This window comes from Cebus imitator, unplaced genomic scaffold (genome assembly GCF_001604975.1).
Source record: "Cebus imitator isolate Cc_AM_T3 unplaced genomic scaffold, Cebus_imitator-1.0 Scaffold335, whole genome shotgun sequence".
Lineage (NCBI taxonomy): Eukaryota > Metazoa > Chordata > Mammalia > Primates > Cebidae > Cebus > Cebus imitator.
In genome coordinates this window covers 1,285,631-1,313,628 of record NW_016107650.1, presented here as the reverse complement: position 1 = coordinate 1,313,628, position 27,998 = coordinate 1,285,631, and the positions used below count along the sequence as shown (strand labels likewise).

Here is a 27,998-nt window from a genome sequence, read left to right as displayed (position 1 = left end):
AAGCCACAGTTTTGAGGAAAAAGAACATAAATCCCCGTCTCTCAATGTATCAGAGTATCAGAGTCACTTTACTGAAAGGTCATGTAGGGGTGGGAGTCATTACTGAAGGCATCTTTGGAAAATACAATCTGCCAATCTGCCATATGGATGGAGTGTAAATAGTTAAAGGTTAAATTGCAGAAAGTCAATATTTATCCTTGATATTGATACTTACATAAAATATCTCCTTAATCTCCATATAGCAACTTCTTTTTCGCTTTAAAAAAATTTTTTTTAAACTTATCTATTTTTTATTTTTTTGAGACAGAGTCTCACTCTGTCACCCAGGCTGGAGTGCAGTGGCGCGATCTCGGCTCACTGCAACCTCCGCCTCCCGGGTTCAAGAGGTTCTCCTGCCTCAGCCTCCTGAGTAGCTGGGATTATAGGCAGGCGCCACCACACCCAGCTAATTTTTGTATTTTTAGTACAGACGGGGTTTCACCATGTTGGTCAGGCTGGTCTCGAACTCGTGATTCACCTGCCTTGGCCTCCTAAAGTGCTGGGATTACAGGCATGAGCCACCACACCCAGCCTATTTTTTAAATTTTTATGGGTATATAGTAGGTGTATATACTTAGGGGATACATGAAATATTTTGATACAGGTACACAATGAATAGTAATTATATCAAGGTAAATGGGGTATCCTCCAGAGAGTACCTTCTAATATAGTAAAACAGGCAACTATTCTGACGCCTCTCCCCTAAGTCCTCTTTGTATCTTAATGACTTAACACCTGTTAAACTTCCTAAAAATCTCAGGCATCCACTTGTGTTCTGCCATATGCCACTGTCCCTCAGAGAAGGACAGTGCCATGCACATACACCTGCAGCTCCCCGAGTTCCTCATGACTTCTGTGGCAGCTGCAGTGGCTACAGTGATCAGCACTCAGCATTGCCCCAACCCCTTCTTGCTGCCTTCCTTACCGGAGTTGGGAAGCTGAAAACAGCACTGCCCAGAATCCCCTGCAGCTAGGATTCCACGTGTGACTTGGGGTCTCCGTGAAATGCACTTGCACAAGATTGAAGGTAGAAGTGAGGGCAGGGCTGTGTGTATGAGTTGCAGATGGCTGCTGTAACAGATTACCACAATTGTACTGGCTTAACGTGAAAATGACACATATTTACAGTTCTGGAGGACAGAGTCTAAAATGGGTCTCACTGGACTAAAATCAAGGTGTTGGCAGGGCTGTGTTCCCTTCTGGTGGCTCGAAGAGAAAATCGATTTCCTTGCCTTTTCTAGCTTCTAGAGGCCACCCCCATTCCTTCCCTTGTGGCTCCTTCCTCCATCTTCAAAGTCAGCAATGTTCCACTCCCCTGACCTTTTTTCCACAGTCCCTTTCCCTCTGACACAGCCGGGAAAGGTTCTCTGTTTTAAGGACAAATATAATTAGATTGGGCCCAACCGGGTAGTCCAGGATACTGTCAAGTCCTTGACTTAACCACATCTGCTAAGTCCCTTTTGCCACGTAAGGTGACGTAGTCACAGGCTCCAGGCATTAGGACGTGGACGTCTTTGTGGGTGGATGGGCATTATGTTGCCTACCATAGCAGACTTCCGCTTCTTCTGTCGTCACTGCTGGCAGCCACCTTCATGGAGTGTCTGCTTTTTCTGTAGTGGCTTCCTGGATGGCTGTTTCCTGAACATGCCAGTGGTAGCTTCTTTCTGGAGCTGGTAGCTTCTGAAATCAATGCACAGCTTCTATTTTTTTTGAAACGGAGTCTCACTCTGTCGCCCAGGCTGGAGTGCAGTGGTGTGATCTCTGCTCACTGCAACTTCCACCTCCCAGATTCAAATGATTCTCCTGCCTCAGCGTCCTGAGTAGCAGGGATTATAGGTGTGCACCACTGCACCCAGCTAATTTTTGTGTTTTTAGTAGAGATGAGGTTTCACCTTGTTGGCCAGGCTGGTCTCAAACTCCTGACCTCTGGTGATCCACCGGCCTTGACCTCCTACAGTGCTGGGATTACAGGTGTGAGCCACTGTGCCCGGCCAGTGCACAGCTTCTTGAGTATAGGTTAGGCAGGGGCTCCAGTAGCCCTGTTTTACAATGTACCTTTCTTAGTTGTTCCAAAGAGCTCAACCTAGAGTGTGTTTAGCCTTTAACTTAGAGTGTGTTTTCTTGGTTTTCCTGACCCAACAATCCTGTAACCTTCTTTATTTTTTATCCTTTCTGCTGAGTGGATTCTCTTCTCTGCAACTGAACCCTGATGAATGTTGGATCACCTGTGTGTGCCATCACCTCAGCTTCCTCTCTTATTTCTAAGCTCCCCTTATTCTGAGGATGAAGCATCACAGAGACAACTCTAAATTATAGGAGAACTTGGGAGGTTGTAGATCAAAATAACTAAAATGCTGTGAATAACCTTATAAACTACAAGTGTGGCACTGCAGCTCAAGGGTTACAGCTGGCAGTTACCCTGGAATCTTCACACGGGGTAGGCTAACCTTGGTTAACCTTGAATCTCTGCATATCAGCAGGGCACCTAGTGTGAGTATCCATTAATTGGAAGGTATTCTGTCACAGCTAAGACCAAGGCCAAGTCATTCCAGGACTTCATATGTAGCAAAAAGTGGAGACATCAAATGTCATACTGGGATTGACCTCTTGGGAGTTGCACCAGCTCCAGGAAACTGTCACTTTGAATTTATTTCTCCTAGTAGTAGGAGGAAAATCACGTGTGCTTTTGGTATTTATCTGCCTTGCTTTCGTATTTCTCAGGTTCTCTCTCCTGCCTTTTCCTGCCCTTGCCTCCCTCCCAAGAGCTCTTCTGAAGGCCAAGGTCAGAAAGACACAAGCCTGAAGAGAATGGAGTTATTGTTTCTTCATTTAACTTCCAAAACAATTTGAGAAGGAAGAGATCACTTCCAGGGGTAGAGGTGGAGGCCAATAACATTAAACTCAAAAGTTAAGAGGCAAATACAAGAAAGAGTTAAAAGACGCTGTTGCTTTTCTCTACGTGAGGCTGGTTTTCGGTGTGGTCACTAGCCTCCTTGTTCTGGCATCGTGGTCATTCACAGTGGCCTTGTGTCACAGTTATTCTTGACTGGCTGTCCTTACAAGGCATGCCTTTCAACTGTCCCAAACTTTCCTACCTTCAGTCTTCATCTTAAATCTAGGTTCACGGGCAGTTAGTTAATAGTTGATATCTACCATCGGGTAGGCAGCATGCAAGCCCCATGGATATAGGAACAAACAAAACTGACCCTCTGTGCCTTCAGGGAGCTCACGGTCTTCCTAGTCTTTTTGTCTGGTAAATATTTCCTTCTCCTTTCTATTTGCCTGTAATCTTAGAAGAGGCACCTGAATGAAATCTGTATTGACGACTCCAGTCACAGCCTTCTTCCTTTGACCTCTCATAGTCCCCCTTTCTAGGGTGACTGTGTGATTGCAACAATTCTGAGTGAAAGGTGGTGTTATTAATCATTACGCTGCAGCAACAGGTGTCTATGGGGTGAACCAGGACGTCTGGTCACCCCCAGCACACTGTCCAACTCAGTGTGCTCCTCCTACTTCTCCACCAGACTGTGCTCCCTAGAAAGTATGATCCATATCTGACACTTTTTCTTTTCTGGAGAATCTCACTCTGTCACCTAGACTGGAATATAGCGGCACGATCTGAACTCACTGCAGCCTCCATCTTCCAGGCTCAAGCGATCTTCCCACTCCAGCTTCTGGAGTAGCTGAGACTACAGGCACGCATCACCATCACCATGTCTGGATAATTTTTCTTTTCTTTCTTTTCTTTTCTTTTCTTTTCTTTTCTTCTTTTCTTTTCTTCTTTATTTTTTTTTTTTTTTTTTTAGAGATGGGGTTTCACCATGTTGCCCAGGCTGGTCTCAAACTCCTGGGTTCAAGCGGTCCTCTCCCCTTAGCCTCCCAAAGTGCTAGGATTACAGGCATGAAGCCACCGTGCCCGGTCAATATGTTATACTTCTATATTGAATGAGATGTCCAACTTGGTCCAGACCTTAGATTAACTGCCCAGTAAACACATGCTTATGTTGAAACCAAAGTGAGATTCTCCTAAATTATATAACATTAAAGACTTAAAATCCACCTCACAATTAGAAATGAGTGTGAATCAGTTTTAGAATGCTAAACGCTGTAAAAAATACTTCCTTTGAGACTCCTCTCTCCTTGGTCTGGTAGAGAACTCATTTTGATCTAATGGAACACAACACAGAAATATTGCACCTCATTTGCTTTCACTGTTGAAAAAAATCTAATTTCCTTTTTAATTAATGTAATGAACTTGTGAAAACATTCGTCTCCTCCACACAGCACTCAGTGTCATGTAAGCAATGCACAATAAAATAAATTGGAGCAGCTTCTTTTCTTGATAGTGTTCCGGGTTTCCTTTGAGGAAATCAAATCCAGCACAGGGCCAAGTGTAAATGATCTTTTTTTCTAGGTAGCCTGCTGCACTCAAGAAAACATCTATTACTTTTTGGGAACATTTCCAACCTAAGTGAGATGAGTTTACTGTGACCAAAACAAAACAAAACAAGACAAAAACCTGGACCATGAACCTAGAGAAGTTGGTGGCTACAGAGAGCAGACGCGGAAAAGGGAAGAGGACACGTGGGTGTTTCATGCTTAATTCATTCGAGATACATGATACATTGAGTGGTTTTGCTCCATTGAATCAACTTGAAGGCTTTCATATGCATGACAGTGAGGCTGTCGTTTTCGGAGGAAAATGTTTTTTTCAAGAAACTGCCTATAAGGATATGAAATGAAGAAACGAAGCCAAAAGAAGGGCTCCTTCCAGATGAAAAGGCATATACTCATGATCGTTCTTCTTTTCTGAACAGATCTTTCTCATAATCACCTTGCGGGGTGTTTACATGACAACTGATTTATGACACCGTTCTACACCTAGGTTTGCCTTTGGGGAGCCAATTATGAATGACTGGGCTATCTGTACCTCCTCTCCCCACCCCCACCCCAATTCCCTTGCTCCATTGTCTGTTTTCAGCTGGTATTCTTTTCTGGTTGAATGGCCACAAACACAAGCTGTCTATCTCCCCCAGCTCATGGAGCTCAGCTTGGCAGATGAAAATAACCCTGGTAAAGGAGCCGTTCGCAAGCACGAGGCCCTGCTCACAAGACCACCGGTGCAGGAAGCCCCAGTGGAAAGTCAAATCTGCCATTGCCCCGAGGAGCGCCCATTGTGTAAATAAAATAGACTTTCACTTCTATCAGCACTTCCTCCCAAGAAACGCAAGGAACTGTTTTTAGACTTCTGACTTCTTTCCAGAATGAAAACAGATAATCCATTGAACACAATAAATGATTAAATAAAACTCTGGTTTGCAAGCTCTTCAGCCCAAGGGACTGTTGTATGTATAACTCAGCCATTTAATATAAAATCTGAAAGCTGCGCTATCCACCCTGCACAGCTGCCTTTGTCTATATTGTAGTCTCTTGACAGAGGGGTGAACCAATAATCTGTGAATTAACACAAAATGTAACAGAGAAGTGGCTTGGCTCTACTTAGAAGTGGGCATGTGGTTGGTATCATAGTTAGACAGTTGGGCCGTGGGGTTTTATCATAGTAGGGCTGTTTCCACTTTAGTGACCACAGATTTAGGGAAGGACACTTGGCAGTCATCAGCAGGTCCCCAGGTCAATGGGCATCAATACTAAAGCATAGAATTTTTATGTGGTTTAGCTCAGATATAAATATCTCCCCCACCCTGCCCCCCAGCCTCCTTGGCTTCTCCAGGTTGCCCTTGGGTGGGTCCCTTCTCTGCTGGAAATAACTTTACTTTGCAGTTAGCAAAAGGAATGAGAGCCATTTCTGGAACTGTATTTGGATAATCAGAATTCTGTGCAAGTCCCTAGTGCATGCTTTTAGTTTTCCTTCTCTCTAGCTTGGTATTCTTTATATTTATACTGAGGATAAAATATTCAAAGCCAAATCTCACATTAGAGTGTCAGAGGAAAAGAGAAGCAACAGCAATTGGGGGGTCTTTTGGAAAAGCAACATATGCAGTATGTTTTTACTAAACAGATTCTCCAGTGTTGAAGTTTTCAGATGTTCAGATGCAGGAAATTTTTGGACAGGCAGATGCATTACCTTCCTGGGGAAAAGACACGATTTGACACTATGGCAACTGAAGGGGAAGCTGAGCACAGAAGGCTAGTCCCGAGGGCTGGGAGACGGGGGCTTCAGGTGGGGGAGATCCTCAAGCTGCTGTTACCCTAAGTTGGCACATCCCTGATGCTTCCTAACTGACCACTGGAGAATAGCCATGATGATGCTGGTTCTTGGAGAGTTCACGGCTGACATCCCCTGCTTGTGACAGAAGCTGAAACAACGAATTGATGGAGTTAGATGGTGTGAGTGGGCAAGCTCAGAGGCTGGTCCAAAATGGCTGGAGAAGCAAGGGGAAGAGGGGAATTGAGTGAGTGGAAATACCCCAGGAGGGGAAGGAAGGAGGCAGGTACACTCTCAGAGCAAGACAGACCTGATAGAAAACCAAAGGGAAGAAATGAATGCATGTCAGGTAACAATCGGGCAGACGCTCACACAAGACCCGCAGAGATGGCCAAGTACAATTTCTTCAGAATGGGGGTAGTGATTAGTCACAGTCCTAGACCTTCTACCAAATGTGTGGTCATGAGAAGGTAGGAAGTGGGGAGCAGGAAGGAAACAACCCCGGCGTGTATTTTAAGACAATCACAACTGTTTTCCCAAATCAAAAGCCTGAACATTTTTCCTCAGTCACTGAAGCAACATGTAGGTACCTCCAAGACCAGGACCTAGGAGGCTACAGATGTCACTCTGCACCACCCCCACCCCCGCCCCCTGCAGAATCAGCCGGGTTCTCCTGCTTTTCCACTTGTTCTCTTGCTCCCCAGGGAGCTGTCACTTCTCACAGCACAGGCTGCCACCTTAGCACCTGATGGCTTCTGCTTACCTAATTTCAAAATGCACCTATTCCCTTCGGACGTGAGGGGTCTCCATGTGCTGCCCACTGCCCTGGGAGAGGGAGCTAGAGGGTTATCGTCTCGGGGGTGGCGGGGGGAGAGTGCCGCAGATGCTCCGCTTGGCCAGCCCCCTCCCACGCCACGGACACCTGCTAGGGCGCCCCAGCCCTCAGGTGCATCCCCTCCCCCCATCTTTCCAGACACAGGTCGGCATCAAAGCAACACATTTTTCCTTTCTTGCCCCTCCTCCCGATTTTCATCCTCCCACTCCACCTGGCCAATTTGGAATTCAGACACGGCGGGGAAGGGGCCAGTTCATAGCCCAGCTCAATCAGGAGCCCGGGGGGCAGGTGAAGAACCTTGAGACTGACACCCCAGCCCTGAGCTGGATTCCCCACAGGCTTTGCGCGCGCCGAAGTCGTTCCGGGCCAGGGGGCCACCCAGGACTCCCATCTGGGAACGCTCGCACACACACCCCTCCCAAACTCCCAGGGCCCGGAGCTGCTTCGCCCCAGAAATGTCCCAACCCCGGGCGGTGCCGCGGGCCCTCGAACCTTGCCCGTTCTTCCACTATCCAGGACATCTTTCAGTTCTGCTCGCAAAAAGCGAGCGTGCCCCTTACGCTCAGCAACTCCCGACCGTACCCTGTGGGCATCCGATGCCCGAACCCCCCAGGGTGGTGGAAGCCGAGGACGCTCCAGTCTCCACGGCGGCTTCGCAGGCAACGCTCCTGCAAGTCGAGGACACCCTCCCCACGCAGACCGCGCCGGGTTGTCAGCAAAAGCGACATCGGAAGCAAGAAATGGAAGGCGGACCCACCTAACGACGACGGCTCCGTGTCATGTCAGGGCCACACTCGGGCTCTCGGGCATGGACCGGCCTCCGCAGCGAAGCGATGCCCGGGCTGCCCGCGCCCCCCGCTCTGCAGACTGCCTGAGCTCGCTCGCTTGGGTGCGGGGGCCCGCGAGGCGGTCGGTGGACGCGCTCGGTCCCCAGCGCCGCCCGCCCCACAGGTCCAGGTCCGCCCGCAGCAGCAGCGGCGCGGGGCGAAGGTGCGGGGCTGGCGCGCGCGAGGGCGGCGGAGCGCGCGGAGGGCGGGAGCCGTGGGGAGGGGAGGCGCGGCGCGGGGGCCGGCGCGTCACGGGTGCTGGGAGGGAGGGCGGGAGGGTGGGGACAGCTGCTTGACAGCTACTTCAGCGCAACTCCAGCTGATCGCCGGCACGCCGGGCTCCTTTGCCAGAGCTGGCGCGGCAGCTTTGGCGAGATCCCCGGAATCGCGCGGGGGAGCGGGCCCGGCGGATCCAGTGCGGGGGAGGCAGAGGGCGGAGAGGGGCCGAGGCAAGGAAAGGCCCTTTCAGCTAATCGTTCGGGACCTTTCATACAGGCTGGGCTGTGCATTGAGAAAAACGAGGTGGCGGTGTATGGACTGGGGGCGGTGTGGGGGTGAGGGTGGTTGTCTACAGCAAGGGTTGTGCTGGAAAGCCCCGCTGGGGAGGGCGGTCTTGCAGGACACTCTGCCTACTAGGTAGGACTTCTTTGGACACAGCTCTCATAAAGATGAGAATTGTTTTTTATTTTGTTCTGGTGGATTTGAATTATAAAGGTTTCCTTTGGGAAAAGCGTGGGTCTCCCTGATAGACACACATTCCCCAAAAAGGGCCTTTTGGAGTGGAAATTGTATGGAACTGGGAGTCCACAAGGACCCAGGGACAAGGTCCTGACTCAGTCTCCATCCTTACGTAGGGATTCCCTGCTATGCCTCAGTTTCCTCATCTGTTAAGTGATCATACTGAATAAAGTGTGTATTTAGAATATGTTAACTAGAATAGTACCACAAGACACATCCACTCCTTCCCACGCCAACTTGAGATTCAGTCACCTTGTGAAAGGATCAGTAAGAATCATTGAGCTTAGACGTTAACCAAAATGGAACATCCCAGGAGAGGTGTTAACATGGGAAATACCTACATCCAGTCGTGGTCAGGGCACTGCAGTACAAGCAGCCGGAAGTGTTGCCTATAAACTGTGTCATAACCCACCTAGGGATACAACAGAAAGGGCAAAATCGGCTTGATGCCCAGAAAGAACACCCAAGAGCATGCCTTGGTCACCACGTATCTACCTTAGACCACGAAGAGTGGCCTGAGCAGTGCCTTGACAGTCTGAGCCCTCCTTATAGCTGAAGTTTTCCAGAGATCCACCTCCTAGTGCTTAGTCCAGAGGTCTTCACACTGCCTCTCCAATCACTGCTCCTGCTGTGGTCACCGAGGTCTTCCTTCAGGGGTGGCTAATTTCTGCTCATGCCCATTCTCTTATAATGCTGTTTACTTTCTTCTAGTTTCCTACTACCCCTTAGGCAGGATTCTTTATCCCTAAAACTTCACAGAGCAGAGCACTCAGATTTTGTGGCTGGGTCCCTTTAATCTTATTCAGGGAAATAGTGAAGCCCAGAGCCTGACAGGCATTGGGGTTGGGGATAGTGTAGGAACCTCCCCACCCCCACCCACAAGACACTCGAATTGTTCTTTCAGTCCAGTGAAAAGGAATAGTTCTTTCCAAAGAAATAGGTTGTATTTTCCCCACTCATATATCAATCTTAATTGAAAACACCCTTAAGGGCCGGGCGTGGTGGCTCATGCCTATAATCCCAGCACTTTGGGAGGCTGTGGTGGGTGGATCACTTGAGGTCAGGAGTTTGAGACCAGCCTGGCCAACATGGTGAAACCCCGTCTCTACTAAAAATGCAAAAAATTAGCCAGGTGTGGTGGCAGGCACCTGTAATCTCAACTACTCCGGAGGCTGAGTTGGGAGGATCACTTGAACCCAAGAGGCAGAGGTTGCAGTGAGCCGAGATCGTGCCACTGCACTCCAGCCTGGGTGACTAAGCAAGACTTCATCTCAAAAACAAATAATAAAAAACCCTAAATGCCACTAATAGCTGTTATTTCAAAAAAAGACTGAATGCAACCCAGGTGTCAGGCACTCTGCCAAGGGCCGGAGACAGAGGTAAGGGCAGTAGTGGTGAGGCGTGCCTTGTGGAGTCTGGTGATGAGGACAGCTGTAAATGAGGAGGATGTGTGTTAGGGAGGAGGCAGCACCATGGGTGCTATGGGAGCTGTGATTATTTTTTGTACCAGCGTAAAACAAGGTGTTTGAACTTAGCAGCACTGAAAATGGCCTTTTTTCTTTTTGGGACAGAGTCTTACCCTGCTGCCCAGGGTGGAGTGCAGTGGCGCCATACCAGCTCACTGCAATCTCCACCTCCCAGGTTCAAGCGATTCTTCTGCCTCAGCCTCCCGAGCAGCTGGGATTACAGACACGTGACACCATGCCCCACTGATTTTCGTATTTTTAGTAGAAATGGGGTTTCACCATGTTGGCCAGGCTGGTCTCAAACTCCTGACCTTGTGATCTGCCTGCTTTGGCCTCCCAAAGTAACGGGATTACAGGCGTGAGCCACTGCACCTGGCCTGTCTCTTTTAATAACTGAACTGTATCCCATTCTCCTCTCAGGAGCACTTTCTAAGCCAATGTGTGGTGAAGAACAGAATTGGCCCAACAAGCCTGATCATTCTTACTGCCATCAATTGATCCTAGCAAATACAGCATTCATCAGAAGAAAGCAGAACAGCAACCAAAATGCAACTAATTTAGTTCCCTGATTTAGAGCTTCACATATGTCATAAAGAACTGAGAACGTGCCTGAAGAACCACTCCTGTTAAGAGGTGAAGTCAGTGTCTAGGTCTGATCAGAAGGTCCCTTAAAGATTTGGTTCTATCTACCAACCCTTTATCTGTCTGTCTATCTATCTATCTATCTATCATCTATTATCTATGTATTATCTATCTACCTGCATAATTTTTTTGCATTCCCTGCAGAAATAAGAAGCTGTAATTCTGTGTCTACCTGTGTCTAGTATTCTGTGGAATTTTGGCTTCTGCTCTTGCACTAGCTGACTAGTCCTAGAAAGAAGTGGCCAGGTGCAACTGAGGTTAAATCTCCCTTTAGAACTGTGGTGCTTCACATGCATGTGAACAGCAGATCTGACAGCGTTGAGAGTCTGTTCTCTACTCTTATGACCTTTCTCTGTAGGCACTTGGCCACCCAGATACAAGGCCAAAATACAGCTCAGAATGTGCCAGCTCGAAGATTTTTGCCCTCCTTTCTAACAGGATAACCTTTTGGCCTCCACGTTGCTCAGGTCTGTTGAATTCTTCGTTTGCTGCTCTGACCAATCTTTCTTCCTCTCTCTGTGCATAAGAATCACCCTGGGAAGAAATGTGACGTGCAGGTTTTTAGGTCACCCTCCCTTCCTCATGTCGTTTAACAGGCACACTGATGGCTCTGGCAGCCATCTCTGAACGCACTTCAGGAAACTAACACTGGTCTGAACCAAGTCCAAACAGGCATCCGGCCCCCTCGCTGCAGGGCGGTTCCTGAAGCCTTTCCAGCTGCATGCCCGCCACTCTGTCATGCAGGCTCTCAACTCTGGGTCTTCTCAGCCTGCATCCAGGGAACAGCCCTGGAAACAGTCCTGGACTCAGAGTCAGCGCCTGGGTTCTATTTCCGTGTCGCCAATACAGAACTCAGGGCCTTTATGGGCCTATGTCCTCATCTGTCAAATGACGTGTTCGGACAACCTGATCGCCAAGCGCTAACATTTGACAATTCCTGCTTCCCTCTTTTTCCTCAGGCTATTCCTACTGCCTGGAAATTCTCTGATGAGCCTTGCCTATCACTTTCTCGCCTGCCTCTAATGCTTGTCTCTCAAAATCCTGCCTGGCCTACAAAGCCTGTTCAGACATGACCTCCTTCATGACACCTTCCTTGGCCATCTGTGCTCTACCTGAGTCCTCCTGTAAGTCATCTGTCCCCTGAGTGCAGACCCAGTCACACATCTTCCATTTGTTGTAGATTTTGGTTTCTTTTTGAGACAGAGTTTCACTTTTGTTGCCCAGGCTGGAGTGCAATGGTGCGATCTCGGCTCACCGTAACCTCCGCCTCCCGAGTTCAAGCGATTCTTCTGCCTCAGCCTCCTGAGTAGCTGGGACTACAGGCATGTGCCACCATGGCCGGCTAATTTTGTATTTTTAGTAGAGACAGGGTTTCTCAATGTTGGTTAGGCTGGTCTTGAACTCCCAACCTCAGGTGATCCTCCCACCTCGGCCTCCCAAAGTGCTGGGATTACAGGCATGAGCCACTGCGCCCAGCCCTGTTGTAGATATTTAATACACTTTTCCTCATTGGTTTATAAGCTCCGTGATGTCAGGAACTATGTTTTGTGCTGCGTATAGGCTAGTAACCTCTATATTAATGAGCGTTGAGGATAGCCCGTAAATACTAAATGAGGAATGAGAGCATACGCTGCCCCCACTGGCTTCTGCCACCTTTTCCCCTGGAAAAGGAACATAACAAGCCTGCATTTATTGGCATCCGAATTGCACTTATAGAAGCATATTTCAACCTGACAGGTGACAGCTGGATCTTACCACCTTCTGAACTGCTGAGAGCAAGACCCCGTGATCCTTTGCCCGTGTGTGGCACTGATGATAAGGTTCTCAAGGGAGTGGACATCTCAGGCTCTTTCCTTGCCATTGTCACACATACCTGGTTGCACAATGAGAAACCTGTTTGGCCAACACCCTTAGCATTTTAGTATGTCCCAAGAATGAATGTCCCAGAGGTTCTGAAATCAGTCCTCTGTACTTGGGCAAATTATCCTGAACCTAAACCTCCTCTCCGCCCCCACTTCTAGCTTTCACACCAAGTGACCTTTAAGGCTGGATGGGTAGCCAGTAATCAGTGAAATGTTCAAAGCTGATGGGAAATAACGTATTCTCTAAATACAGCAAACAGTCTCCTTCTCTCCAGAAGCTTGGGCTGGATTTCTCATAATTGTTTCGTTACATATAGAGGTCATTTTCTGCAACAACGTAATCTAGACCCGCAGTTCCCCCACCTTTCTCTTGGTTTCAAGACCCATTTACACAAGACTGTAATCTAGAATCGCCTTTTTGAATTTTTAGTTCCAAGACCATTTTGTGATTTAAAAAAATATGGAGGACCTTGGGGACTCCCTGAAAGGGTCCTGGGAAACCTCATGAGTCCGTAGATCACATTTTTGAGAACCAGTGATCTAGACTGATAAAAATGTTGGCAAATGTTAATTTACAAATTCGTATAGTTCTAAACCTCATAGGCTGAAAGTAAATGGCATGCACTTAATCAATATGCATTATTGTAGAAAGATATTAAAGTATAGCATGATTCAAAGCAGCTGCAGAAGTGATTGCAAACTATCAATATCCATGTGTAAGCACAATGCTAAGTACTTAATATGTAGCAGCCTTTTTTTTTTTTTTTTTCTCGAGACAGAGTCTTGCTCTGTTGCCCAGGCTGGAGTGCAGTGGCACGACCTCCACTCATTCAACCTCCACCTCCTGGGTTCAAGCGATTCTCCTGCCTCAGCCTCCCGAGTAGCTGGGATTACAGGTGCACACCACCACACCCGGCTAATTTTTTGTATTTTTAGTAGAGACAAGGTTTCACCATGTTGGCCAGGCTGGTCTCGATCTCCTGACCTCATGATCCACGCGCCTCAGCCTCCCACAGTGCTGGGATTACAGGCGCGAGCCACCGCTCCCGGCTGTGGTAGGCTTTTTTAAAGGTTCTAAGTTGACTTTCACTTCACAATATCTTTCCTTTTTCTCTCATGATCAGGGGAAACATTGGCTGGAGAGATGTGTCTGTAAGCTCCTCCAGGGTGATTTATTTATTCTGTGTCCCTGGGCTGCATGCAGTCCTGGCTTGCGGCGTATCTCATGTTGCCGCTTCCTGTCCATCTCTATCTTTCTCTGTCCTGGAGGGCTCACCCGTAGGGACCACGTCGTTGGCCACTCTGTGATGTCCAGGTGGGTCTGGCCAGTGGTGCGCATCAACAGAAAATGAGAGTGAGGTGAGGGTATGCATTCCCTGGCTCCTCCCTGTGAGGTCACCTTGGGCAGGCTGTGTCCCTTCATAAACGGTGACCGATTCCCTCCTGCCAGGCCTCTCTCCACAGCTCTCTGTCTCCTTGCAGCTTCTGGCATCCTTTGGGCCAGCAGAGGTTCTGTCCCTGCTGCAGCCAGACCGCCGTCCCCTGCATCCCCATCCTCCTGTAACTCCTCTCATTGTAAATAAGGCTTCCTTGAATTCTTCTAACTTGAGGGAGCTGTCAGTTTCCTGACATTGGCTGATTGATAGCCATTAATCATTAACTATTACTGAAAAATTTAAAATATCTGTTTTTATGCAGTCATTCATATGTTAAAAATATTTCTTCTTCAGGAGCTCCTTTAATTTGTTTCTCTTTCCATTGGAGGCCAGGGATGTTCTCCAATGTAACCCTGTTTCATTCTTTTCCCTCTTCCTGGCCCCAAATGTGCAAAGACCTTCCCAAAGGTTAGTTCCTCCCGAATTCGGAAAGCTGGGACCATTAACTTCGGGAGGTAATTTTAGGAGGAATTACAGGCCCGAGAAGCCCCATTGCTTAAAACTTTGTCACTGTTACTCTTCGAAATCTTCCTGGAGATTATTTTGGAGGCCAATTTATATCTGGAATTGAGGCCTCTCACTACTACTCAGATAAAGCTATAGAAAGCTCTGGAGAGTCTCAAGATAGCTTAAAACACGAGGGAACACACCGTGAAGCCAGAACCCAGGCTTCCCTTGGCTGTGCTCTGTTCCTCCCTCTCGTACTCCTGCCCCTGGGCTCTGAATCCAGCTGCATGCTAAAAAGGCCTGGAAACATTAGATAACCTAGCTAGCTTCAGGGTTGAACGCCTCTTTCCTTCCTAAGTCACTCTTCCACAGCCTGCACCTCCTCCAACTAACACACATTTTATGCAAAATCAGGATACTGGAGACAAGATTCATCCCCATGGGCCCAGCCCCGTTTCACTTGGCAGAGGTGAGAGTGGAAACCTAACTCCTGCCGCACAGCTTGCTCGACCCGCAAAGCCGTCTTCGGTAGCAGGATCCTGGCCCCCTTTCACCTCTTTCCTTCTCTGCTCACGTAGAACCCACATCCCTGGCAGCTTTGCAGAGGAGCTGTGACAACAGGATAGAGTGCTGTCGTCCTCCGTAATTAGCCAGGCAGGCAAGACTGCTGTAATACCACTACGCCACAGTGCTCTTGCACCTAATAAATTATTCATGCCACCGAAGTGTAATCGCTGTCACGTTCAAAATAGGTCACTCACGCTAAGGCTGCTGGAGGTGACAATTTCACAGCAATGGTAACAAATCCAAGAGCTTTGGTTTAAGCAAATCTCCAAAGCAAGTGGCTTCTCCAAGCAACCCTAGGTTAAATATACTTTATGGAATCCGGCTATATTTTCATTAGCAGCCCCAAGAAGAGCCTGAAACAGCTGTCTGCTGGCAGCAGTGGGAGTTGGGGGATGGAAGACTGTATTTCAGCCTCTTCCTTCACTGACCCTCCCCCAGAGAGCCTCAAGGAGCTGCTGGAGGAAGATAAATGTGAACACCTGCTGTCGTTTGTTCTCTGCACACAAGACGATGGCTAAGTCACAACGAGGATAAGCCTGGACATCTAGAAGAGCAGACATGCACAGGCCTCTCTGAGAAGTGCCTCTCAGCTGTGGGGTTTGCATTCACAGAGGAATTCAAGTTCAACAGCTGTAGGCCGTGTGCCCTTGCATTTCTAACCTCATTGAGAGCCATTCGAGCCTCTTCACCACTGAGAATACACTCACCCTCTTGTCGGCGGTAGATCTCGTTTGACTCAAGTGCTTGGTGGAATACAAATACTGGACTGGTGATTTCAGTGTTTGGAGCATTATTGGTGTGTTGCTATGTTATTTTAATGCTTTTTGAGAACAACTTTCCCCCAGAATTAGAATAAAGAGAAGTGATTGAAGACATAGCCTGTGTGATATGAGTTAAAAGCGAATGTGCCGCCTGCTAGCTATTGACTGTTAAATGAATGTGTGAGTGATGGAGACCGATAAACTCCTTCGGAGGGAATAGAGAGGCAGCTAAGCACTGGCGTTGACTGCTTCCCAGTCTTCTGTGAGGAACGTAGACCAAACACCTCTTTATGTCTCCTCCAGCTGAGATTCTATGAATGTGCGGCCTTGGAGCAAAAGGGCAAGTGAACTTGGTATGCACAGCACTAAATACAGGAGAGCACGTGGAGATGAAGCGTTCCCTGATGCATTCCCACAACCGTCATGTTTATCACAACACTACTTCCAAGGATGTTAAGCTGTCACCTTCAGATATTCACCTCCAAGAAGCCTGCTCAGATTATTCCAGCCTTTTCTCTCTGATCTTTCCCTAAATTCCCCTTTAGTGTTCTGAGCAGTTTATGTTGTGTTATTGAACTCATGGCCTTATGGAACAAACCATAGGTTATATAGCCCAATCCCTATAAGCTGGAGATAGATCTATAAATAATTTTCTCTTATGTATATGCTGCTTTATAGGCAATATTTCAGCAGCTGTTTCCTGAGTGCTCACTATTCTTAGTACTTAGAATGGGACTTCATTAAGTCATCCACAATTTATGTGTATACTATAAACCTAACTGTCCAAAACTGGACGCCTGATTCATCACAGCGATACCCTGCCTTACCTTAAGTCTACTTCTGCAGCGGCTGGCTTTATCTGAGTGAAGAGCAATGTTACCCTTCCAGATGCTGAGGCTGAAGCCCTGGGATTGTCCTTGACCACTTTTCCCCATACCCCAGTATTCAGCCAGAATCAGGCCAGGTAAGGATCCCATGAGCTCTTCTGGAATACGCCAGTAGTCTCCTAATCTGCCCTTGTCCCCATTCCCCCATCTTTCTTTCCAGGACAACAGTCAGAATAATCCTTTTGTAAGGTAAATCAGATTACTCAACACTGGCCAAAAGCTCCCCATCTCATAGAGTAAAAACTCAAATCTTTACAGTAGTATGTAAGGTTTTATAGGAGCTGAACTCCCCCAAACCTCTTAGATTTCTCTCTTTCTCTCTTTTTTTTTTTTTTTTTTGACAGAGTCTTCCTCTGTCACCCAGGCTGGAGTGCAGTGGCACGATCTCAGCTCACTGCAGCCTCTGCCTCCCCAGCCACAAGCAATTCTCTTGTCTTAGCCTCCCAAGTAGCTGTGGTTTCACCATGTTGGCCAGGCTGGTCTGAAACTCCCGATCTAAAGAGATCCTCCACCTTGGCTTCCCAAAATGCTAGGACTACAGGCGTGAGCCACCGTGCCCAGCGTTAGATTTCACCTTCTCCCATTCTCTGCCTTGCTCACGTTGGTTTCTTTACTATTCCTGGAACACTCTCCCAGACCTCCATATGTTCAGACCTTGACATCAAACCTCTGCGCATTCGTCAGTAAAGCCTTCCCTAACCGCCAGGTTCTATTCTGCCCACGCTGCACTTACCTTTTTTCCGTAACACTTACCGTGTGCCCTCTCACCCCCAATGCACTGTATTTTACTGTATTTTTACAGGTTTGCCTATTGTCTGTCTCCCTTCTCTGCAGTATAACTTCACAAGGCTGAGACTTTGTTGTATTCACTGCTGTATTCCAAGAGCCAGACTATAACTGAACCAAACACATGGAAGACTTTCAATTGATATTCTGGATTTATTTATTTATTTTTAAATTTGAGACCGAGTCTTGCTCTGTTGCCCAGGCTAGAGTGTGAGGTGCGATTTCTGCTCACTGCAACCTCTGCCTCCCGGGTTCAAGTGATTCTCCTGCCTCAGTCTGCCGAGTAGCTGGGATTACAAGCGTGTGCCACCACGCCCAGCTAATTTTTATATTTTTTAGAAGCAACAGAGTTTCACCATGTTGGCCAGGCTGGTCTCGAACTCCAGGCTGGTCTCGAGCTCCTGACCTCAAGTGATCTGCCCTCTTCAGCCTCCCAAAGTGTTAGGATTGCAGGCATGAGCCACCACGCCTGGCTGATATTCTTTAAATGAATAAAAAAATAAACCTATGTCTCTAAATATCTCATAAGCTCCCAGGGGAGGCACATTTTCTAATTATGCTATTCCTCTCTAGAGGAACCTCGCTAAGTGCTAATCTCAAAGTATTTCTGCAGAGTTCCTAAAACTGATGCCCAGCTAGGAAGAAAGTAGTAGCAAGAATCCCATACTTAACTCTCACATATGCTGTTATAAAGAAAACAGTCTTCCTAAGACTGCAGCAGATATGCTTAGGCTTGGTCAGCGTCAGCTCCGTGGAACCACTGCTGTCTTTTGTGGAAATTCAGTTCCCACTGTGACATTTACCTGGCTCAAGAAAAAGCAACTGCTCTGCAGACCCTCAGGAATTTCCTGGTACTTTCCTGTTTTTCTGGTGTACCCATTCTGAACTCTTTTTTTTTTTAAAAAAAAATGTGGTTAGGGGCCAGGTGTGGTGGCTCATACCTGTAATCCCAGCACTTTGGGAGACTGAGGCAGGTTGATCATTTGAGGTCAGGAGTTCGAGACCAGCCTGGCCAATGTGGTGAAACCCTGTCTCTACCAAAAATACAAAAATTAGCCTGGTGTGTTGGCGTGCACCTGTAGTTCCAGCTTCCCCAGGAGGCTAAAGCACAAGAATTGCCTGAACCTGGGAGGTAGAGGTTGCAGTGAGCCAAGATGGTGCCATTGCACTCCATCCTAGGCACCAGAACAAGCCAGTCTCAAAAAAAAAAAAAAAAAAAAAGTGGTAAAATACACATAACATAGAATTTACCATCTTAACTGTTTTTAAGTGTATAGTTAAGTTCTCTTCACGCTGTTCTGCATCAAACTCCAGAACTCTCACTTTGCAGATCTGAAGCTCTGTGCCCATTAAAACAGTTCCCTACTCTCTCCTCCCCTCAGCCCCTGGCAACCATCATTACTTATTGTTTCTATAGAGCTGATTACTCTTGGTACCTCATAGCAGTGGATTCATACAGTATTTATCTGTTCTGACTGAGTTATTTCACCTGGCATAATGTTCTCAAGGTCCGTGTAATATGGTGGCATGTGTCAGCATTCATCTTTCTTGCAGGCTGAATAGTATTCCACTGTACATACACACTGAACTACGTCTTGCATATCCCTTCTTCCCTGGGCAGATACTTGAGTTGCTTCCACCTTTTGGCTATTGTGGACAATGCTGCTATAAATATGATATAAAGATAACTTTTCAAGGCTCTGCTTTTAATTCTTTTGGGTATATACCCAGAGTGGAATTGCTAGATCACATGACAATTCTGTCTTTAATTATTTTAGGATCTGCCATACTGTTTTTTATAGTGGCTGTACCATTTTACATTCCCACCAACAGTGGCCAAAAGTTTCCTAACTCTTTTTAATAGCAAGATTTTTCTCCCCTATGGCAAGTTAGAACTGCTCAGAGGCTGGGCGCTCTGGTTCAGTCCTGTAATTTGAGCATTTTTTGAGGCTGAGGTGGGTAGATCATTTGAGGCCAGGAGTTTGAGACCAGCCTGGCTAACATGGCAAAATCCCATCTCTACCAAAAATGCAAAACATTAGCCGGGCGTGGTGGCATGTGCCTGTGGTCCCAGCTGCTTGGGAAGCTGAGGCATGAGAATAGCTTGAACCCAGGAGGCAGAGGTTGAAGGGAGCTGAGATCGCGCCACTGCACTCCAGCCTGGGTGACAGAGTGAGACTATCAAAAAAAAAAGACTGCTCAGAAATGCCTCACAGAGCGCAACATTCCTGCCTCTGTAGTGCTTAGCAACCAGGAGACCAGTGCCCCCCCAGATGTACATGGGTGTGCGTGGCAGTGCTTTTAGTGCTCTCCTGTTGTGTCTGTTTTGAAAAGGCTTCCTTGTTCTTGAATTAACATGCAGGCTGAGCAGACACACGCTGGTCTGCTTTACAGACGTGGGGCAGTGGGCAAGAGCCAGCACTGTTTTGGGATGATCAAAGCTCTGCTAATCCCATGTAATCTCCAAACGTAAGGTAATGCATTTCCAATTTGGGGTTTCTTTGGGGGATGCTCCCTGAGGCCTACACCATCCCTCCTTGGTGAACAGGGACTCGTATGTGTGCAAATGCCAGAAAGATGGCTTTGAGTCATGCTTGCCTATCATTCGTTACGATTCATTATGGTTAGGTCTGAGGGCTTCAATCTTGGAGCTGTGTGAGCTCGAAGCATCACATGGGGAAAGAAGTCCCTTGAAATGTTGCAGAGGTGTAAACAGAAAAGACCCCTTGGACACTTGCTGTGTGCGGTCCTCTTTCACCTGATCTACTGCTGGGCTGGCAGGAAAGAGCCTCAGTCCAACTGTGTTTCTCCTTTCACAGAATGTTGCCTTCTGTTCCCTCCCCAGCCCAAGGCATCCTGTCTTAGCCACCAATTTTCACCCTCCTTCCAATTGGTATTAAAGAGCAATGTAATATAATGACATATATTCTCTTTTAAAGAGTATTAAAATAACCATAAGAAGGGATAAGTCCCTTCTTACACTGGGGCTTTAATAATGATAAGACCCTCCTGGCAGACATAAAGAAGGAAGGAAGAGAGGGTTACAAAAGCGGAAGAGGAAGAGATGATGACAAAACTCTCAATGACCTTAAGATTTGGAAGTTGACATAGACCAGAAGTTGGCAGCCTTTTTCTGTAAAAAGCCAGATAAATATTTTAGTTTTCGTGGACCAAGTGATAAAAATGAGGAAATTATATAAATACCTCTAACAAGAAAGACAATGCAATTTCAAAAATGATCCAGTAAGGAGAAGAATGGAATTCTTTTCCTTTGGGATAATGTTTTGCTTAATTGAGATTCTAGGTTAGTGATCCCTATCACCAAATCAATTACAAATGTTCATCTGTGAAAAACCATTCAAATCAATTACAAACGTTCATCTGTGAAAAACCTACACAAAAACAGGCAATGGGTTGGATCTGGCCTGAGGCCATGGCTCACCCACTTCTGCCTAGACCAAGAGCAGTGCAGAAAGCCACGGACTCACTGTGTGCAGCTCTCAGCGTTACCTGGTGCGTCATAAAGGCACAAGCATGGATCTTTCTGGGTGTATTATCAGCATTAGGAAGACGCACAGGGGTATCTGTGTCCTCTACATTGAGTCCTTGTTGTAAAGGACCAGATGTGTTGTCTTTTGCATAGAGCAGACGATGCTGCTTCTGACACACCATGAGTCACCTTTCCACAAGTGTAGAGAAGTTAGGTTCATCCATTCTTGGTCTACTCTGCTGCAGCTGGTACCGTTGCCAACCTAACCGACCAATGATGTGCCCTGTTCATAACTTTTATGAGTGGTACTCAATACATATTTGTTAATGAGTGCACAGAGGATTGATTCTCTTCACTCGTTCTCTGTCCCATGTAGTATTCTTATGAAGTAACTGAGCTAATGTTCATCCTGAACATTTGTATAAAAGTAATGTTTACGCACAAATATACATAAACAGATTATCATCTTTTTTTTTCAGGAAGTTTTACCACTGAGAATATTATTTTTAAAACAATGGAAGCTAAAACAAAACCAAAACACCAGTAGAGGGAACATTGTAGCGGCTTTATTTAAAATCTGAATCACTGTCCTAAAATACTGTAGCATATCCATCATTAAAGTTTTCAGTGGGTGTTATCTTTAAATAAGAAATGTCTTAACAAGTACAGAAAGTTCAGCCTTTCTCAGGTTGCATTTTCAAAAGAACTCTGTGTAGCGTGATGGGGGAGGCGGTGCCTCTGATGTGTTTACAAGTAAATATTTACTCAGGAAATAGGTCCTGCGTACTGTTAAATATATGGTCAGAGATATGATTTCACCTCCAGCATTTGTGGAGGAGGCAAGGGGCCCCTGTACACAATAAAACTGCCATAGCATGTGTTTCTCCCTTAGATACCCAGAGAATTTTCAGGCGGTGACCAGATTGATTAAAGCAATAGCACATGGGTAAGCAATCATGTATGTATTCTGTGCCAAGCAGTGGGGTTATTCTGAGCCCTTCCTTGGCCACATGGTGGAGATCAGATAGCAACTAGATTGGCTAATCCATGAACCAGAGGGACCTCTATATTCTCAGGAAAGCATTTGAGGTGAGTAGTCTTAAAAGCTCTGCTCTAATCAGCTTGCGCTTTTATTAAGCCAGCCCTTCCTGACAAAGGCCAGGATTAGGAGAGGGGACTTGTACAGACTTGGGAGGCTGAGACAGCTGAGAAAATCAGAATTAAAAAATAACTGGCATTTACACAGTAAGACCTTATGGTTTTCAAGTATATCATACGTTATCTCGCTTTAAACTCTGCAGTTCTTGAGTCATTCATCACCGTCATCACCATCGCCACCATCATCATCCTTATCATTAGCATCACCACTATCTTCATCTCCACCATCACCGCCATCATCATCCTCATCACCATCACCTTCATCATCATCATCATCACACCATCACCACCCCCACCCCCATCACCATCACCATCACCTTCATCATCATCATCATCACACCATCACCACCCCCACGCCATCACCATCACCACCACCTTCATCATCATCATCGTCACCACCATCACCACCACCCCCCCAACACCAACACCACCACCTTCATCATCATCATCGTCACCACACCTTCATCATCATCATCGTCACCACCATCACCACCACCCTCAACACCAACACCACCACCTTCATCATCATCATCGTCACCACCATCACCACCCCCACCCCATCACCATCACCACCACCTTCATCATCATCATTGTCACCACCACCCCCCATCACCAACACCACCACCTTCATCATCATCATCGTCACCACCATCACCACCACCCCCCATCACCATCACCACCACCTTCATCATCATCATCATCATCCTCACCACCATCACTACCACTACGACCACCACCCATCACCGTCATAACCAATACCAGTACCACTACCGTCATCCTGATCGTTATCATCACCTTACCACCGCTACCGTTATTATCTCGGTAACCGCCACCATCGTCACTGTCATCAGTCCAGCCACTACCACCACCACCGCCATCTTCATCAACATATCCTAATCATCACCATCCCTGCTGCAACCACCACCACCATCACCTTCGTTATCATCATTCTCACCTGGAAAAAGGAAATTAAATCTTCTGAGGGGTTAGGTACTGTGCCTAAAGCCAAACAACCAGTAAGTTGAACTAGGTTTTATGAGTTCAAATATTTTGCTCATTCCATAGCATATATGCTACTTTCCATCAGTGTGGAAGCCTGGATGCTAAAAATCAAAGATTTTAAAACAACAACGCCTTCAGAATTTCCTTCCTTCCTTCCTTCCTTCCTTTCTTCCTTCCTTTCTTCCTTCCTTCTCTTTCTTTTGTTTTCTTTTCTTTTTTCTTTTTTTTGAGATGGAGTTCTGCTCTTGTTGCCCAGGCTGGAGTGCAATGGCATGATCTCAGCTCACCGTAACCTCCACCTCCTGGGTTCAAGTGATTCTCCTGCCTCAGCCTCCCGAGTAGCTGGGATTACAAGTATATGCCACCATGCCCAGCTAGTTTTGTATTTTTAGTAGAGATGAGGTTTCTCCATGTTGGTCAGGCTGGTCTCAAACTCCTGAACTCAGGTAGTCTGCCTCATTGGCCTCCCAAAGTGCTGGGATTACAGGCGTGAGCTACAGCACCCAGCCTTGGCTTCAGAATTTCTGTATGCAAAGTACCCAGTACAGCAATATGGTTAGAAAAGGGGTCCTGCCCTTCTCTAGAGGCTGTTTGCAGAGCAGCACGTGATTTTTTTTTTTTTTAACTCAGATTGTAGAATGCAGATTACTCAAAATAGCAATGTTTTCTTCAGAAAGTTTTCTATTATGCTTTCTATTAAGATTTACAATTTTAATTTATTTTTGAGTTTTTAGAGATGCTCATGGAGATTAATTAACAAGGGTGTGAGTCATGTCCTACCTCAGAGACATTCTTGGTACCCCTCAGCATGTGAACCACAAGTTGAAGGAGAAGAGTTTGTTTTTCGTAACATTTTAGTCACATAATTTATCTGAAGACAGTTAAGAGTGCCTTTCACAAATCATGTCTGCTTATTTGAGTCTCTGGCATATTTTTCTTTAAATACCTTTCTACTAGTGTATTTTGCTGTTATAAATAGAAAATTCCCGCCATAGAAAATGTTTTCATATTTATTCTCTCTCAAAGATTTCTGAAGTTCAATTTATAGAGAATGAAAAACTATCCTCAAAGGCTCAGCCAGCTGACTCATCTTGTGGTCTGAAAGGCAGGTTGTCTTCTTGCTACTTCTTATGCTGAATGAACAGTTTAGGATGAAGTTGAGAGGGAGAAGGGACCAGCTGCTCTTACGCTGTTGCTGTGTGAGTGGTTTGGTTTAAATACTTAAACCTTTAACTCCCAAGAACCAAAGCCAAATAAACATTTGTGTTGAAAAGTGGCACCATAACCTCAGAACTTTCCAGAAGGCAGCAACTTCTTTCTTCTCTTTATTTTATTTAGAAATAATGTGTGTCTAGGGCTAGACTTGTAACACAGCCGCAGGTGAAATAACCCCGATCTCCTCTCTGTTTGGGAGGTTCTCTATTAATGAAAATCTTTACAAAGCTTCATTCAAGTGTTTTCTCTCTTACTCAGCTGGGAAAAAAGACACCTTACCCACCCAAAAAGTTCACGTTTTTCTCACATTTATATTTTAAGTTCCAAGAGTTTTCCCTTGTATCCATCACTGTGTCCTTAAGTATCTTCTGCCTGAAGCATTTGTTAAGCAAATGGAGGCATGAAAATGTTGAAGATACAGAAAGGCAACATGTGAAAGAATGGTGATGCCATAAATTATCATTAATTGCCTTCTGGAGAAACGTTGCCCATTATATCTGACTTTTGATTGCTATCACAGCATAGGTCAAAATCTTTCTCTTAAAAATATCTGAAAAGGATAAAGTAGATGGTTCTGGGTTTTTTTGGAAGGAATATTCTAAATGATAAGATATGCTCTGGCTACACAGCACGAAGTGAAGTGCGTTTTTAGCTTACATGACCTGATTTGTCTATCAATAAGAATCGAACAGTTTAGGTGCTTGACACAACCCTCTTCATCCTAGGGCGTGCACATGCTATGGAATCATTACCCTCATAGCCAAGCACATCTGCACTTCAGGCTCCCAGAAACTGACAGCCAACACGGCCTGGACCGTGCTCAGTGCTGAGGAAGCACAAGAGTGTTTACAGTCTCATCAGCACCTGCGTTTCTTGTTTCATTTTCTTCTTTCCATTTTCGCCCGCTGGGACCATTTACTGGTTTTCTTCCTCTCCAACTTTTCTCTGTCCTTCGGGTACTTGAAAGAGTCAGTTTAATTTGTCTCAACTAATACCTTTTCTCCTTTAAAATATCTTCCAAAATCAATGAATTTTAAACATTTTAGTTAAACATCACAGCTTTTGACAAATAATCAGTAGACAAAATTTAGCCATCCAAAAATAAATGAGAAGTTGAATAAACTGACATTTGCTTAGCACAATAAAATACAGAAGGCAGGCAAGCACCGTGCGTGGCTCACGCCTATAATCCCAGCACTTTGAGAGACCTAGGCTGGAGGATCACTTAAGGACAGGAGTTTGAGACCAACCTGGGCAAGTTAGTGAAAGCCTTGCTTTACAAAAAAATTGAAAAATGCGCTGGATATGGTGGTGCACACCTGTAGTACCAGCTACTTGGAGGCTGAGGCAGGAGGATCCCTTGAACCCAGGAAGTTGAGGCTGTGGTGAGCTACAGTCACACCACTGCACTTCAGCCTGAGTGACAGAGCGAGACCCTGTCTCTTAGAAAAATACAAGAGGCACAATTAACTAGATAAATCACATCTTTTTAATAAATATGTTGGCTTGTGTAAGTGAAGTGGCTTCTATCAAAAAGAGAGGTGGGAGGGCAACCCTCCAAATTTATTTCAGTGCTTTGGTCATAACAACTACACATTTTTTCTTTTATTTTAGTTTTCATAGCTACGATGAGTATGCACGTACTTTTAGTTTTCAACTCAAGCACTATGGAAGACGTACTCTAGTATATCTTACACACACCATTCCTAAAACGTTAAGATTTGGCTGGCTGCTCATGAGATATTAAAATAAATGTCTAAAATGTTTTACTAGTAATATTGGGCCCCTTTTGGCATTGGCCTGATCTAAACAGGTTACTCTGAGGTCACTGGGGGCCATAAATCAGGAGGGTGGACTGGTGGCTAAGACAACCTGCATAGCTCTAGTGCAGTGTGCTATTTTAGTTTATGCCCCTGCAATGACACCATCTCTGGCACCAGCCAAAGAAAGCTTCCTAGACATCTATGGGAAGAGAATGTTTTGCAGTAATCCAAGGCAGAGGTCACACAAGCATGAATTACTGTGGCGAGGTCTTTGTCTGCTCCAGACCCTGGGACAAATAGAGTAGGGAAAGTGACTTCCAACTAAAGCATTTATCCAGGAATTGGGGGATGGAAGCTGATCCAAGCAATCTTGGCATATTGTGAAAGCAATTCTTTTCAACGCGGGAAACTCGGGCAGCCTCTTTCTGCCCTATTCCAGTCTTGCTATCGGGTCCACTTGAGAACTCTAGGTATTTTTGGAGAAAGATTCAACATAGTTAAATAGCAATGCTTATATTTATATGCTATAAAATGTGGCATAATCATGCAAGAACTCCAGTTCTTTCTAGCCAAGGCTCATATGCTTCCGATTTGATTTCTCTTAATTTTTCCATGGTGGGTATGACTTAACCAGTCTGAACAATCAGAATTTATTAGTTTTGTACATAATCTTCATTTAATTGCTTTTTTCCCCTTTCTTCTTTCTATTAATATTGGAAGGGGCAAATACAATTCGGGAAACAATATCAAAATATTCCAGATTATTACAGATTGCATAATAATTTACCAATTGAAAGAAAAATACTACCTTGGTTTTGTAAACAGCCTACATAGAAAGACCAAAAAAAAAAAAAAAACACTATTTATCCTCATTACAATTCTTTTTTTTGGTAAGTGCTTTGTAGTATTCTTGCTCCCTCTGACCTGCAGTTCCCTTTGAAAGGGAAAAAGTGCTAACTTACTTGGCTTACGGAAAGGAGAGCGGTTTGGTTCAAAAGTGAGTGGCAATTTTTTCCATACAGCTGTGGGCCTGTTTAAGAGCAACAGGCAGCTCGTGGCTGAGTGGACTCCCTCTTGCCAGTTCATCTCCACCTGGGAGAGTTCCCCTTTTTTGTGGAGGTTGAAACAACTTTCTCAGACACAGTTATCCAGGAGAGGAGAAGTATTCTCATGCTCAGCTGCACTATATCAGCTCTGGCAGACATCTGAAGATCTGACAGAAGCCTTGAAGTTTCTTGCGGTCTTCAAGCATAATCTTAAAAGGCATGTAAGTGTCCAGGAAATGTAAGAGCCTGAGGAATACTTTGCACTCTTACTGTGAACTTGGGGTGTTTTCTTATTCTAATCATTGCACTTGACAGCAGATTACTGAGCAGTGCTGAAAATGGACGCAGGGATGGGTGGCGTTTCTAAGGAAAGAAGCAATGGCAGCTTTAAGTTGTGCCAAGGAGTGACTTTGGCTGCTAAAATACTCACTGACCACCTGGTGAGCCGTTTGCTCCCACACACGAATTCTGCTCTGGTCTTGAAAGCAGGATAGGAACCGCCCCTTCCTTTTTCCTCTTTTCAGTGATCATCATCACTGTCGCCGTCATCAGCAGCAACAGCAGCATTGCCATAGTCATTACCGTTATTACCATCCAGTTATTTCCACTAACACTGACCCGCAAGATCACACAGTGACAAACCAGATGAAAGCCCTTTCATTCAATGAGCTTGAATCTACAATGGGAAAGGAGTCTCTCAGGCTAACTACTGGTTTTTCAATACCTTGATAATCAAATGAATCGTTTCTCCAGGAAAGACTAACTCTACTTGATAGTAACCATTTTCTAAATGACATGATGATGTTGTGAGGAAAACAAATTTAGGGTTCTGTATGTGTGTCTGTGTGTGTGTGTGTGTGTGTGT

General features: G+C 45.8%; 1 protein-coding gene across 12 annotated transcripts in view; it reads right to left on the bottom strand.

The window, feature by feature from the left end:
* The window catches only part of RIPOR2 (RHO family interacting cell polarization regulator 2), a 234,457-nt gene that overhangs the window by 92,950 nt on the left and 113,509 nt on the right, over positions 1-27,998 (bottom strand). For 2 of the 12 annotated variants that reach the window (XM_037730165.1, XM_017505223.2), the window contains exon 1: positions 7,798-8,025. The exons of 9 other annotated variants lie outside the window; for them this stretch is intronic. The gene's annotated coding sequence lies outside the window, so the exon portion shown is untranslated. Of the gene's footprint in view, positions 1-7,797; positions 8,026-27,998 lie in introns of those variants that run through there. One more of the 12 variants, XM_037730164.1, reaches the window with a different exon arrangement.